The following is a 12,642-nucleotide window of genomic DNA, read 5'->3' as shown; positions in this document are numbered from 1 at the left end:
CCCCGCCGCCGCCTCGGCCTCCTTTTGTCCGGGCGGCCGCCGAGCCGGGGCCCGGCAGCCGGGCGGATTAACGGGAGCTCCGCGATGGCGAGGATTAACGTTAGCGCTCCTCGGCGATTGTAGCGGGCCTGCCTGCTGCTGCCCCCGGGTCGCCGAGGTGCTGTGTCCGTCCGTCCGTGTCCCCCAACCCCCAACCCGGCCCGGGAAGCCCCTGCCTGCTCCGGAGCAACGTGGGTCAGCCGCTTATCTCTGGCTGTGTTGATTTTTCGGCTCACATAGCAAATACGCCTGTCCTGCCGTGACTCACGTCCACAGCACTTTTTTTTTTTTTTTTTCTTCTGATTTAGTAACTCGTCTTGAATAGCAAATATAATCACAGCAGGCCCATCGCTTTACCCGGGTTGCTTCAGTCTGCGCGGCAGGAGAGGCGAAGCCTGTGTCCGCTGCCTTGATTGTCATACAGTCAGTAAGGCAGAGCTTGTGCTCGGCTGCCGTACGATGCAGCAAGGGTCTTGGTGACAAGAGGTGGCAATCGCTTCTTCCCGATTAAAAGCCACCTCTTTTTTCCGAATGCGATGCGGGAACTGCGCTTAGGCGTAATCTTGGATACAGTAAACACGAGGATGTGTTACAGGCGGGAGCACGTTGGATCTCGGCAAGGAGGATTGTAATTCTGGAATATGGAATTAGTATGCAATTACGAATAAGGACTCAAACCATAGAGAAGCGTTGCTAGCGTATAGTTTTGGTGGCCTTTCGAACAGATGTGCTGTAGCAGCAGCAGGCAGATGTTTAGCTTCGAAAGCCTTGCAGAGTTAATGGTATATAGGGGCTGTGCTGTGGGCATGGTCTTTCTTGGTGGTGGTGAAAGATCATTACTGTGTTGGAGAGGTTTTGGAGCGAGAACCTCACTTAAAAGTTGGAACTGCCCTAGGAAAAATGGATATTGACAGTAGTATTCAGAGCTAGACTTACCCCTATAGAGAGAGCGCTTTCTGTTCCGCAACAAGACCACAGTGAAATTTATTGGGTTTTAGAGCAATTATGCTTGTGTCATAGCAAGTGCTACAAATAAATGCAGTTCTTGGGCAGGATCAAAACTGGTTACAGCTGTAATTACGCAGATCTTGCCCTGTTGCACTGAGCCTTGGCCTAAAATTTTGGTGGCTTTCAAATGGCCTGAAAGGTTCTTGACTTTAGCAGGTGGCTGCTGAGCTTTTAGTTGAAAACCAGCAGCTCTAGTACATAATTCCTGCATTCTGCTCGTGACACTGATAAAATATAATTTTAGACTTGCATTTTTAAACGATTGTACTTGGTCATTTTGTTGGCCTACAACTAGGGCAGCTGTAATGCTGACATAGGCCAGCGCAGCGCTTACTGCTGACTTAATGACAGAAATCTGAGTTAGATTTTTTTATTCTCTGAGTGATGGGTTTGCTGGGAACTTTGGGGTTGTGAAAAGTGTTAAGTGGTGGCAAAACAATGAGGTTTTGGCTTTGCAGTTGGAGAGGTTGGTATTTTGGATATCTTTGCCCAGATGTGCCAGTGGTAGGGAGAGATTTTTTTTTGACCCAAACAGATCTTTTTTAGCTAGTCACCTGCTCCAGGCAGGAAAATTGGTGAATGTTGAACCTGGATTTTCCTGCTCAAGGTTGCTAATGATATGCCAATTGGAGTTTATTGCTTATTTTTTTACTTTTTTGTCTCATTAATTTTTCTCTTAGAATTTTGCATTAGAAGTAGGCCACTGAACACTGGGCTTAGGCTAGTTTTTCTAAAAGGAGTAGCTAGCTGCAGTTCTGTAATGAAATTTATGGAAAAGGTGGTTTTTTTCATGATTGCAAAAATATCTTTGGAAGAAGCTTATACTCATTTTTTTTTTCATAGCTGCACATTTCGAACAGGTAGTTAATGAATGAAGACTGCTGCCTGTACAGTATAATAGCTTTGCTTGAAGGTTGACATTGCTGTAGAAGTGCAAGTTTAATTTTTTATCACTTTGTGCAGGCTTCTTGGAGTTGTTCTTTTTGCAGGGCTTTCATGGAATTGTTGCTCATCATACCTGGTAGCTGGAAAATGACCTATTTATTTCTTACACGTGAAGACAGAGGACTGAGCTGGGAGTTAGCTCTCCTGCCGTGCGATGTGAGATGAAGAAAGAGAAAACTCGAAACTTAAGCAAGCTGTTCGGGAAGGCATGTGGCGCATGGTAGCGGGACCAGGGTTTGAGTTCTCAAAGGTACTTCTCACCATGTGCTGGAGCTTAAAATTTCGAGAACGAAACAAGCTACCATCTGCATTTCTGCTGTTGGTTAGCTTTGCTTCCCTGCGCACCCATATCTGTAGGAGTGTCCTCAGTTACAGATTACTGGTTATTTCAGGGTAGCTGCTTCTGTCAAGCTAGAAGAGGAAGACTGATGTGAGTTGGATAGCTCAGTGGGAATAAAATGAACCTACAGTGAATCCAGGTGAGGTGCCTGATTTCCAGCCTATATTCTGTGGTCTGTCTTTTCTTCTACCCATCTTTGAGGGAGGGTTTGTGTCTCAGTGTCCCAGGTGGACAAAGACTTGCAGTCTTTATATTTTGGTTGTGGCTGATTTTCCCAAGGCACTGCAGGGAACACTTGAGTGCCAAAAGGCAGGCTGGGTTAGGTGCTGGGGTGTCAAAGTCCCCTTTGAGGACCTCTTTTTTTTTTTTTTTTTTTTTCTGTTGGGCTGTGTCAAATCTTTTTAAAACTGGCACTGATGTATGTGTGGTACGGTACATCATGCTTGGGACTCCCAGTTCCTGATGAGTTGGTTAAGAATTCTGCTTGTGTGGATAAGGTAGGGTTTTAGGAAAGGGAAATAGTGACTTCTCAAAATCAGTAGATTTACATACACAGAAAAGTCCTATGTGTTAATTATGAAACAAGTGTCTTTAAAAAACATACTGTCATTACTTATCTAATCAAATGTTCTTTTCTCTCTGAGCAGTCTTTTTATGCACCTCTTGGAAAAAAAAATTGAAATTAGAAGAGGAAAAAGTTTTGAAGGTGGAGACGTTAAATCAGCTTTTTGATACTTTATTTCAGATATTGTATTTATTCCTGATTTATTTGGGTTTCTATTTCATTTCTGTGATACTGGATACCTTTTGGTGCAAATGGGTGAGAAGGAAAGTTTGGATTAATGGCTGTCTTCTAAGATGGCTGCATTTCTTTATGATGCAATGACCAGTATATTTTCTGAGGCACTGTAGTCTTTGGTGTTTCTGAAATGGTGCGGCTTGGTTGTTGACCATTTTACTGCAGGGAACAGTGAAGAGAGAATGCTTGCACTCAAGTCTTCTACATTGCATTGATTGCCTGTGTCTTAAGAGATCCACGCGTAACTGAGTTTAGCAAGTGGCTTAACTATTTGAGACTAAAGTGGAAAAAAATCTTGTAACTGCTTCTTGTGCCCATTATAGCTTTGGTTAAACTTTGTCTCGTATTTCCAGGCCTTCTGTTATGCATGAAAATGGCCATCTAGCCTGGGCATAGGGTAGAGCATGCCTACCCTGATGCTTACTTGAAGCATGTGTAGTTTGTGACCTACATAGTCATATAAACTGCAGCAATATTCAGTAAAGATTAGATGTTGGGTGCAGTTTATTTACCCGTTTCACATGTAGTTTGTCTCATGCAATGAAAGGCAGAGAATGCTAAAATTGTGAGTGGAAGCTTCTTAGAATATCATACTGCTTTATGCTATTTGCAGTCCTAAAACTCTTTGCATTTTTAATGAAATTTTAAATTATGTGACTTCACTCAAAATGGCTCAGCTTCCAGGAAAAAAATGAATTAGTGGCATGAGGTACATACCGCACTTAAAAATACAGCCCGAGTTGGAAATGCCATTTGTTTAAAATATTTGGTTTCATTTTAAAATTGAAGTTTGTTAGATGTTTTGTAACAAGTTTTTCTTGCATGCAAGTGCAGTAAGTGTTTAGAAGAAACTAGGAGAAACTGACTGGCAATGCATTTTGTTGGTGGAAAAGTATTTCTTTGTTCCAGAGTAAACTATGTTAGCAGTGTTAAGAGCCTGACAGACTTCGTTTTGCTTCTGGAGCCTGGGACGATCTTGGGCTTTGGACAAGAAGATTAGGGCCAGTTTTGCTCTGAATTCATCTAAGAAGTCTGAATAGACAGCAGTAAAATGGTGCTGGCTGGGGACTTCACAGAGCTTGATTCAGTTACCTGCTTGCTGTAGGATGTATTTGATCCTGGGAAAATTGGTCTTTCTGCACTTAGCAAGGATAAAGGTTTTTGAATTGTCCAGATGGAGAAAGCAAGGTGGTGATAGATGCAAGTGTGTTCATGCATTTTCTCTTCTGGGGTTAGAGACATGCTGGATCACTTACTTTTCCACACAACCTAAAAAAAACCCCTTTGACATACTGCCATAGTACGTGCATATTTGTGGATAGCGTTGTTTGACAGCTGAAGCCTACGCACAAAATCCCCACCATTCAAGCAAGTGCTCCGTTGTGCAACCCTCGCGGCATCCATTCAGTGTAACCCCAGCTCTTTCGGCCCTGCTTTTTGACTGCAGTTGCTTGGAAAGAGACTTAAAAGATGCTTGACAAATTACAGCTCATCTCTTTGTGCTTGCTTAAATATAGTGCAGGCTTCCTAATGAACTACTTGATCTTGCATCATCAGAAATTTTTAATCAATGTGCAGTGTTGCTGGAGACTGTTTGCACAAGCTAAACATGAAGTTAAAAAATAACTGCCTGTGCACACTTTTAAATCGACAAAAGCTGCAAACTGATTCTTGGTTTCATGTCGCTCTGCTGTTGAAGTGATGGCTATGTGTTCTTTTCAAAGTGGGGAAAGAAAGGAGTACAGCTAATGTGGACACTTTATAAAATTTTCTTACGTGGTGACCTTTTGGAAAAAGCAAAACTGAAGCTAATCTTCATTGAAATCTCTTTGTAAGCTTGGTTAAGTGTGTGTAATTTTCAGAACATCCAAAGCTTTGCCACTAAACATTAAGAGGGTAATGCTGAATGAAGTGCAAGCTTTAGTAGGTCTGGTTTTGAGCGTTTATTTTTTAAGGAAAAATCCAAGTTCATCTTCATTATCTCTTATAATAAGACTGATGAGGTGTTGGCACTTGAGGCCCTTGAGAAATTATCTTTGTTGAGGCTGGGCAGTGACTTTGGTGAGGTTGGTTAGGTCAGTATTGAGGACTTCTGAAAATCCCACCTGTTCAGCTCTTCGTTTACCTCTCGGTGTAATTGGTTGGCCATGCATCAACACTGGGTCCAACTTGTGTCTTGAAGAAGGTTGATGAATTCTGAAAGTGCATCTTTCTAGGAACTTGTGCTAGTCAGGAAGGCCTTTCTGTCCTCAAGATAATTACATGTGACTTCCACTGACTTCATGACACGGTTATGGCATATTTAGGGAAAGGATATGGCCTTGAGTGTGGAGCTTATGCAACGCTTGAAACTGCTATTATTGCCGCAGTATAATACATGCGGAAAGATTAGTTGGCTCTTGATGGCTGCTAGACTGGTGATTAGCAGATTTCTTTGGGACAAAACTGAGGTTTTCCTGTGCTATCCAGTGCCACACTTAAAGCATCTCATTTAAGAACTCTTTTTATTACCAAAATGTTTTGAAGTACAGTGGCTGCTGGAGAGAAAGCTAGTATTTGCTAAATGATGTGCTAAAACGCTGTGTAGAGGAGTACAGAATTTTCTAAGTTTCTCTCAGAAGAGAGGTGACTATTTTCTGTTTTCTTTCTTGGAGAATGATTTGGACACCTAAATCCTCTTCGTTGTGGAAGCAATTGATATAATTTGTTCAGTAATAATGTGACGGAAAGATTGTGTTTTATTAACACATTATGTTGAAACCCCCTGTGTTAGAGAAGGTAAAGCCATGCCAAAATTAAACTTCAGAATCTAATAAATAAAATTTCAACTTTGTAGTTATAAAGTTTTTGTCTACCAAGTTGCTTTTGCCAGTTGTGAATCTCTGAATAGTTTCTTAAATGAAATTATATTTTTAATGGATTAATGTTGTTGCCACATTAATACTGCATAAGCTGACAAATTATACCCCTGGTACCTTAGCCTAGAGTCTTCCCTTACAACGTGTTTAAACAAGAAAATGGTTCTTGTATAATGATTTAAGGGACAACAGTTGTGTTCAGACAAACTGGGAGAAAAAGGAGGGAATAGGCAGTTGAGCTGTCAAATCCCTTAATTATGTTACAGACCAAAGTTGCTGTCATTAGTCATAGCTAACTCCCTTTTAAAGCCCACCTCCTTTCTAGTGCGAGTACCCAGCAAGTAATCTGGAACTTGGAGCTACATGTGATTTGTATTCATTTACTGTGCCTAGTGTAGGGTAGATATTGAAGATTAATTATTGCATAGCTTTTAGAGGGGGGTGAATGGGATATAGCCTGGAGTTGTGAGTAGTGATTGCTGGGTATTTCTGATGCCTCATCTTAAAACACTAGGGTAGTTGTAGGCTCCTTTGATTTGGCACTTCCGTGAAGGTTTTTGGGATTAAAGCTGTGCGCGTTTGTGCATTTGTGTGAGTTATTGGCATGGTGATTTCCGGACTGTAAGAAGGGAATTTATTTGAAAATATGGGAACATTCATAAGTGGCCTTGTAGAGCAGGATCTCTTCTGAAACACGAATGCTTTGTGGGTGGTTGACTCTACTTTGGGTTCAGAGATTGCTGTTGGTTTTTGAATGTGTCTTAGTCCCAGACTGATATTTCAGATGTAAACAAACCCTTGTTCCAGTTTCTAATTCAAGTTAGCATCATCTTTGCTCCTGTTGTCATCTGCCTCATTTACCATCTTGCCTATGAGGCCCTGAAAAAAAGAAAGTTTTGTAGAATGGAAGTAAATAATTGTGCAGTTAGGCCATGTATCATGCTGCATAAATCTAGGTTATCTTGATAACGATTTTTAGGCAACGTAGCTGAAGTAGTGGGCTCTGTGATTCAAATGGTAATTGACTGTGCAGCTAAAAATTTAAACTCAACTTGTCTGTGTTTGGGATGATGACTATTGCAAAAGCTGGCATTGTTCCCTTTAAAGATGAAGTCCCAGCTTCACAGCCCCAACATGCACCAGGGCATAAAAACTGCTTAATATCCAGTATTTTGTAGTGAAGAGCTTAAGAAATGTCTTTATAAACTTAGTTTTGCCTTTGTGGAGCTGTAGTATAATAGCTTATAATTGCATGATTAATTTTCTTAAGAAGCCTCTGCTTAATTCATTGCGTTGTCTGGATATATATCTGGCTAGAATTGAGGTAGTTGTGTATTTTCTATTCTTTAATTTCTTGTGTGGGTGAGTTGGAGAAGTAGTGTCCTTTTTTTGTACTAACACTTAGAGGAGGAAAACGCTGGATCTCATTAGAATGAAATTTGACATTATCTAGTCCGGGCTTGTTGTTGAGAAATGGTTTATTAGGATGGCCTGATGTCTTGTTTTGCTGCCTTTATCTTCTCTTGGATCACCAAGCCCCTACCCCCAAATTAAGGTTTGATAAATTCATACAAATCCTAGTTTTTGCAGCTTATAAAGTAGTAGTTTTATAAAGCTTTTTAGTGTGACATTTGTCCTCCAGCCTGATAGCTGTTTGAAATTCTCTTGTCTCTGAAAGTTTTGGATGTCCTTTCAGAATTGCAGAAAGTTGAGACTGAGCCATTTTTCACTTCCTGTCAGTAAATATCAAAGTAGTGACTCTATGTGCTGACTTCTTTTTAATGAATAAAATTCTTGTATTTTTCTGTGGGTGTTTGAGGTTAGGATATGCTTAAGTACACACTGGTGCTTCTTTAAAGGAGATCCTGCAAAGTGTGGTAGTGTGCTGAGAACACGTACCAGGGAGGTCCTGTACTCTGCCTTGAAAGCATTCATGTTGAATTTGGTTCGTGGGTTAAAATAGGTAAATTTGTCACTTCAGGGATCTCGGACTGAGATGTGACAGTCAAGCTTCTCATATACGTTGCCTCCTACTGAGAAGATCCACTCGGTAGACGCATTACCTTGAGGACAGCTGCTCAGCCTTGCACGTACTCTTGGCCTCGGGCTGCTGTGTGTTGCTGCAGCTAGTTGGGATGCCAGGGTAGGCATGGTAAGATGGGATGTGGCTTCTAAAGCGTGAGCAGAAACAAAAAGCCTTTTTAATGGGACCTCTGCGTGTTTTCACATCTAGAAACTTTTTGGGATTGTAGGGTTTTGTTCAGTGTTGTAGACCTGGAATTGAAGTTGAGTAAGGAGTTGAGGCCCAATCTTTGACTCCTAAGCTGAAGAGTTCTTTCTATCAAATTTTATATGAATAATATAGTGTGCTGTTACATCATTTGTTATGCTCCTGTTTGGTCTTGGCTTTTTCTTAATGGGAAGGGTAGCTTTTTTGTGTGTCCTATAGTATCATCAGCTATTTTAGAGGGATTTGCAGCTCTTCAGACCAAGCTCATGTTTCCTTTACTGTCTGCATGCTTTCCTATCTTTATTTGTGATTCCAAACCATGTTGAAATGGAAGTTTAAGGCATCTTTTTCTCAGTATTTGTCAGAACAAGCTCTTCTATAGAGAAGATGTCATCTTCTTTCATGCTTCTCTGTTACCATTTTTTGTATTTATGCTATGAGGTTTATGAGGTTGATACCATGTTTTGCAAAAAAAAAAATGCTGCCTGCTTATTATGTAGATTACGTGTGGTTTTTTCCAATCTTCTTGACCCTATTAGCTGTTCAGCAAAGCCTCCATATGGCTCAGAGCTGCAGGACACATTTCATACACCTCACAGCTGAAGGGAGAGACTCTTGCTCTGGGAATACTTCCCAAGGGCAATATAATAAGCAGGTCCAACAGCCCCGCTATGGGATGGAAGTGAGTTGAGGATATAGCTGGTTCCAGAGACAACCTGGCAGTATCATCTTCAAGCATCTTCTGATATATTTCTTGGCACTGTGGGAATTTGAGTTCCTCTCCAGACCTGTTGTCAGCCCCATGACCTCATCTGGACAGGTTTGCCTCCTGGAAATGAAGGAGCTGCAGTTTTATTGTTCTTTGTCTAGGTTGCTGCATTTAAATTACAAGCTGAAAGATTAAAAAATAAAAAAAAAGGAAGGAAAAAAAAGGGTTGTAGTTGAAATATTGAGCATTAAGGGGTTAAATGCATTTCTTCTAAATCATAAAATGTTTCAGCCACATCTGAGTTGGTCTCTTTTCTTGTTCTTTAAGGCACAGATGGTAGAGTTGGCAAGTGCAGCTGGCTGGCTACAAGGAATCCTCCTTTGCTCTGAAGAACTTTCTTCCTGTTCATTTCCTCTATACTTCCTGATTATCCAGACTCATAGAAAAATAGTAAACTTATTTCGCGTTTCATGCTGGCTAATGAAAATGCCACCTATTTAAAAAAAACAACAAAAGGTATGCATGTGTATAGGCTAAACAGTATACATTCTAGGAAACTTTTCTAGATTTGGCTGGGTATATTTTCCTATGTCTTTTTTTTTAGGGATGCTGTCAAGAAAATGGCACTAATAAGAGCTTGGCCATTTGTCAGGACTCTTAAATCTGTTTGAGGATGGAGTGTGGACACTTCTCGTAACACTCCCCCTGTAGCTTCAGGCTGTCAAGCTGTTGAACAGCAAGAAGAGTTCTTTTTTTCTTGCTGTTGCTGTATGGTTTTGTTTAAGCTGGAGTTAAAGGGCTTGAGGTTAGCACGCTAACATTTCATAGCTAGTAGGGCCAGATGCGCTGCTAGACCACGTTACATGGTTACTGAAGTCAAGAGTTCCTGAAAATTGCAGACAAATTGAGACAACAAAGCAACTTTCGGAGACTTCAAAGTCACGTTGTTTCTCTGCTCTTCAGTGTCACTATCGAATGGGACTTAGCAGTTGACAGCTTGGCCACCCAATACTAGAGGCTGGTTTCCTTTGCACTGCAGCTCTCCGCAGCCGGGAGGGTGATGGGTGACGCATAGTGGAGCAAAACTGACAGCAGCTTGCGCGCGAATGAGGAGTGGGCTGTTTAGGAGCGGATTAAAGCAAGTACATGCCTTGCTTGCCTGAACTGGAAGTGAAAATTTGCATTCCTGGCAGTTGTGAAGCTTTTTTTCAGGCAACAGAGTCACCAATTTAAATCTGTTCTTTAAGTAAGATTCATATTTGGAAGCTGGAAACTGCGGGTCGGGAAAAATGGACTGTTGTCCTTTTGTTTGAAGGTGTCAGGTTCAGGATTTGCAGTAAGTTTTTTAGCTCCAAAGCATGACTTGAACAGTGGCCATCATTCACAGCTTCAGGCACACTCAGCTTGTTTTAAATTTCCTTTTTAAAGAAAGATGAAGTCTAATGCCTGGTAGGTCTTCCTGAAGCCTTTGATTGTAAAGGTCTAATAGTTTTAAAGTTGTTTTTTATTTGCATTTTGATTTAAAATCTGTTGTCAGTGTTGGGTTTAAAAAGTAAAGCTATATGTAAATTCTTAAGCACTGCATGCTCTAGCATGCTTATAAAATAGGAAGATTAGGTCATTTGCTTTCTGTTTTTCAGTTATAGCTGCCTTCATGAGCAGAGCGAGGATAAGGGATTAAATACTTTGTTTGAAACAGGACTTCATAAATTACTTAGAAATTCTAGTGACTCACGTTCTAGATATTAATTGAGAATGTTGATCATTGCAAGAAAGACTAAGCTGTATATTTTTGCAACTTTCTTGTGGCTGTTTAAGAACTTAAGAATTGGTAAATATTTCGGTATGCTTTTTTGGCCACCTTCCATTATTAGGAAAAAAGCTGAATTTGTGAGCAGAATCAGTTATAGGACCAACATGAGTAATTTGTGTTTATATCTATATGTATGTAAAATTTAAAGTGTATACTGCATATTCTTTAATTTGATCTTGGCATAATGTAAATATATAGACAGCTATTTTTGAAAATGATTATAACTGCTGATTTGCATAATGGTACAGGATTTTTCTCATAGCAACTGGAAGGACTGTCGTCTTTAGCATGTGGGAATGATTTCAGGCTTTAAGAACAGTGTTTTGTTAAATCTATGAACAGCATTAGAGCAGAGGTGTTTCTGAAGTGGCGTATGGATTATTTGCTTTGGTATGTCTTCAGTACAGACAAAGCATCGCTTTTTCATTGTGGCATTTGGTAACTTAGCAAATGATTGGTTGCTTTCATTTTAAGGTTCCTTGGGTATAGAGTAGTGTTGTCTTTGTTCATTTGAAAGCTGAAGTTTGGTAGTTAGTAAGAAGTATGAATTTGAGTAGAGGATGGCATTTTAGTGTTTTGCTGCTGTGTATCATGAGTGTCTTGTATTTTTTTTTTATTGTAATTGCTAACTAAAATCCCAGCATCCATGTTTACAGGATTGAGAAAGGAATGAGTGCTTTAAAAATTGTTGAAACCATTTCTGAGAATGGGTTTCTTAGGGAAGAGCTACCTCGGCAAAACGTGGCAGGGTTTATTTTATGTTTTTTAGAAAGCCCATTTCAAATTTTGGTAGTTATGACAGTTTGGTTAACTTTGTTTTACCTGCGTTGTAGAACTGCCTCAATAAATGGCTGAGGCTTTTTCCATTTTCATTTTCCTGTCTAAAAAAAAAAAAAAAAAAAGCTTGGAATTGATAATGAACTTGTTGCATGTTTTAAGTCATCAGTTCTTCCAGATTTCTAAAATTATCAGTATCATTACCAATTTCATGATGACTCAGAATTCTTGCTTTGAATGTAAGCCCAGCTTCCAAGCTCCTTTGTAAGAAATCTTGTCTTGGTAGCAAATATCTTAATTTCAGCTTTGGAAATCAATGTTAAATTAACTGAGGTGTGAAAAGCGGTGTCTCTGAACTGTTGAGCACGGCTGGTGATAAAAGAAGTTGCTGAAGATGATGCTCAGTGGGCAGTTGCTCCCTTAACTGGCTTGGCTCCGTACCCTTCCATGCAGTGATCACAGGCTGTCCCTGAGGAGGACTGTTTCGTTCCCCAGCATCAGGGAAAAAGCAAGCTAGTACCAATGCTGTAACAACCATCCCCTTCACTTGCTGCAGATCTTGGGACATCTTTTTGCAGGAGAGGAAAGGGTGAAAGAGCTTGGTTTTCATGGCAGCTTTTTCAATTAAGTGATGAAGCTGCTATTTCTGCTCAGAGATTTAGATCATCTGTACAAACAGCAACAGCACTTCCACTCTGTTCTTCCATCTTGCGTTGCTCCTTAAAGCAAAAGGCGTTCTTCAGTTGCTTGAACCAACAAAAGAGTTTCAAAGCAACGTGCTTCTTCAGCATGCTTGTCAGGAGCCTACATGAAAAAGACATAAATAATCTTCACCAGCAATATGAATGCATTTGTCATAGTTGTTGCTTGCTTTTGTTTGGAGCAGGTGAAGCCTGCAGCCTCACACGGGTGCTGTGGAAGGGTGTCCTTTGCTTGCTGGGGCTGGTGTCCTTTAACACCAGATCTGTTGCAGACAGGAGAGTGAGTCAGCAGTGGTGTGTGAATTGCATTCCAGTCTAATACTCTGAGATAATAAGTAAGGTACTTCAGGACGATTATATTTAGGTGGGGGAGAAATTGGCTTGTCTGTTTAAAACAACAATCATGTTTTTCTGAAAACAGCC

The 12,642-nt window shown here is 40.5% G+C and overlaps 1 protein-coding gene across 2 annotated transcripts in view; it reads left to right on the top strand.

The window, feature by feature from the left end:
* PTEN (phosphatase and tensin homolog) overlaps positions 1-12,642 on the top strand; it is a 47,434-nt gene that overhangs the window by 283 nt on the left and 34,509 nt on the right. The gene's annotated exons all lie outside the window — the stretch shown is intronic.

Source organism: Haliaeetus leucocephalus, unplaced genomic scaffold (assembly GCF_000737465.1).
Source record: "Haliaeetus leucocephalus isolate CR32 unplaced genomic scaffold, Haliaeetus_leucocephalus-4.0 Scaffold198, whole genome shotgun sequence".
Taxonomy (NCBI): domain Eukaryota; kingdom Metazoa; phylum Chordata; class Aves; order Accipitriformes; family Accipitridae; genus Haliaeetus; species Haliaeetus leucocephalus.
The sequence above is the reverse complement of the archived record's forward strand: the minus strand, read 5'-3'. Positions and strand labels throughout refer to the sequence as shown.